The sequence below is a fragment of the Mus caroli genome, chromosome 14 (assembly GCF_900094665.2).
Source record: "Mus caroli chromosome 14, CAROLI_EIJ_v1.1, whole genome shotgun sequence".
Classification (NCBI taxonomy): domain Eukaryota; kingdom Metazoa; phylum Chordata; class Mammalia; order Rodentia; family Muridae; genus Mus; species Mus caroli.
In genome coordinates this window covers 90,057,898-90,060,668 of record NC_034583.1, presented here as the reverse complement: position 1 = coordinate 90,060,668, position 2,771 = coordinate 90,057,898, and the positions used below count along the sequence as shown (strand labels likewise).

The window sequence follows — 2,771 nt, the reverse complement described above, 5'->3', positions numbered from 1 at the left end:
GGTTTTTCTGTGTATCCCCGGCTGTCCTGGAACTCACACTGTAGACCAGGTTAGCCTCAAACTCAGAGACCCACCTGCCTTTCCCAAGTTCGGGGATTAAAGGCAAGCACTACCTCGCCCAACTGGTGGCATTTATTTCTAAAAGCATTAAGATAGTTACGTAGTACCTGTAAGCTTAGCAACCAACAAATCCAGAAGAGGTATGAAGAGCAGGGCACAGGACAGCACAAGGTTGGAAAATTAACATACATACTTGACTTCTTGGCCTTTCGGCTGAGATCAAGTGCATTCTCTGTTCTTATCAACGGAGTACGTGATGTGTCCCCTGTCCAAGGACAAACAAATGGAATGGATTTTTGGAGCAGAAAGATAGAACGGAGGATGTTCATTCCACTCATCAGTCTGGTGGTGTGATTTCTCCTGAAATGGCCCACACCCTCTCAGTTCAGTAATGTGAAGTGCATCCCCCAGCTGTGAGCATCATCCTGTGGTTCTCACACTGTAGTCCCACTAAACACTGACTTCCTACACTCCCTAACCAGCCTCTGGCCATCACTGTTTTATATTCTGTTTATAAGAAGAAAATGCTTTAAAAATACAAGGAAAAGGACTTTGAATTCTGAACACTTCCCCCTCCATTTCCACAGAAGGACTAAAGCAGACAGGAAGCAGAGATGCCATAGCATATGCAGCCTGTCACAGGCCGAGGAAAGGAGACTGAAACTTGGACCAGGCGGGTCTTCGTCTGGGAAGCCCGAAATGAATGTCAAGTCCTGTCTAGGAAGCAAGGGGAGGAGCAGTTCCCGAAGTCTGAAAAGAATACAAGAGACACAGACCAAGAGCTGAATGAAGGGAGAGCTCAAGTCCACAGTCTAAGGGCAAAATCAGAAGACAGCGAAAAGGAGAAAAAGAGTGGAGGAGGAGACGGCAATGATCTCCGTTTTCATGTATACATCGGACTGTCAGGGGCGTGTTCCGTGGTTTCATAGTCTATAGGGGCTTCCTTGTTAGTCGCGGTGGGGCAGACGTCTGAAGGAGGAAGCAGATGAAAGAGGAAACCTTTTTTACTGGGATAACCAGCTGGCCCTTGTAAGAACTGAGGCTCATAAATCTTTCTTGTCTGATTTCATCAGTGTGAAGTTATGTCTTGGGAGGAGAGAAGGAGAGGTATCGAAAACCATGCAGCACAACAGGATTTGTCGAGATTCCACCCGCTTTCAGATGAGTCTGCTGGGGAAAGAAGGTACTTAAGGAAAACAAAGCGGAAAAACTCCAAATCCCCAAACTTTTAAGCTGAAACTCATCAATCCCAGCGTTTAGAGCTTCCCCACCCTTTCTTTTTATAAGTGACCTTTGGATGCTCCAACCCGCAGGACGTTGGATCCCATTAGGGTCCATTTCCTTGCAATTTTCAGGACTTTGTATATCAAGCAGATTCATTGAATAAAACCAGATTATTTTTCTTTTTTTTCTCCTATGGTGACTACTTGAATGTTTTGAGTCTTGTACCATAATCTTGCTCAAAGTTAAATCTCTTGGGTGCACATATCTGAAATGTAAGGTTAACCCCAATGAACAAAGCAAAATGAACTTTGATAAATCATTTAGCTAGTAAAAAAAAAAAATCAATGCCTTGACTACAAAAGATTAGAGAATGCGTTTCCTGCTTCACAGGACACAGTGACACCTGTGGGGATATGGATAGGAGGATAGTCGATCCTTCAGTGCACGATAGGCTGAGCAGAGAGACGGGGATCGGCCCCTTACTTGTTCTACAGGGAGTGAGTCTGGTATGTAGTGATGCTTGGATAGTCATAGGTTCTCACAATCGACTGTGGAGTGGAGGAACTGGTATGCTAATGTGGAGTAAATAATGAAGAAGAGTTACTCGTGATGCTGATACCCCATGCATGAGAAGGGTTGCAACCTCAGCCTCTGCCGTTGCCCACTGACAGCATCATGACACCCAGGCTGTGGAAACTCTAGCCCAATCGAGGCCATTGAATCAGGCATCTCCCACTTCTCTGCATTGATTTGTCTCCCTCCTCACCTAATGGCCTTACTTCCTTGTCCTCTGGGGCCTGAGTTTTCTATTTCTTATCCAAACAATTTCACCCTATTTTATTATTTATTTATTTATTTATTTATTTATTTATTTATATAATGACTTACTGACATAAAATCAAGGTCTTGGCATAACTATATCCCTTCCAAGGTTGCAGGGAGCATCCTTTGTTTTTTTTTTTTTTTTTTTTTTTGCCTTTCCCATCTTCTGGAGACTGACACCTCATTTGGCCCTCAGCCTTCTTCCCAGTCTCCAAGCCGACTGATACAGCACCTCCTTGCCCTTACCCGACCATCGACTTTCTTTTTCTTCTCACAGTTGAAAAAGCTTCTCCTCTTTTAAGTATTCAGGTAACAGTAGAGTTCAACTGTATCGTTTAAGATAGTCTCCCAGTTCTCAAAATCATGTCTGCAAAAGTTGCTTTGGCTGTGTGAAGGGGCTGATCCACAAGTTCTGTGGACTGGGGCGAGAACACCTTTGAAGATTGTTATTGTACTACTGCACTGATATTCCACAGCTTCAGGTTCAGTATGGAAGACATGACACCTATTCTCTCTAAAGGAAGCTTTTGTCTCAGATGCTGGCTAGAAGAATTAGGGAGAATACAGTGTGTTAATTCACAGTGAAGTTGCACTGGCTGATACAGTTTATAGTTTCTTGTAGCACTGGACCATAACTCTTAAAAAGGAAACTTTGGACTCTGGAG

The 2,771-nt window shown here is 43.8% G+C and overlaps 1 non-coding gene across 1 annotated transcript; it reads left to right on the top strand.

The window, feature by feature from the left end:
- The first annotated feature begins 253 nt into the window (after positions 1 to 253).
- LOC115029347 lies at positions 254 to 439 on the top strand. Its single transcript, XR_003834905.1, has one exon. It is a non-coding gene; the product is annotated as a U2 spliceosomal RNA (small nuclear RNA).
- The last annotated feature ends 2,332 nt before the right edge of the window (positions 440 to 2,771 follow it).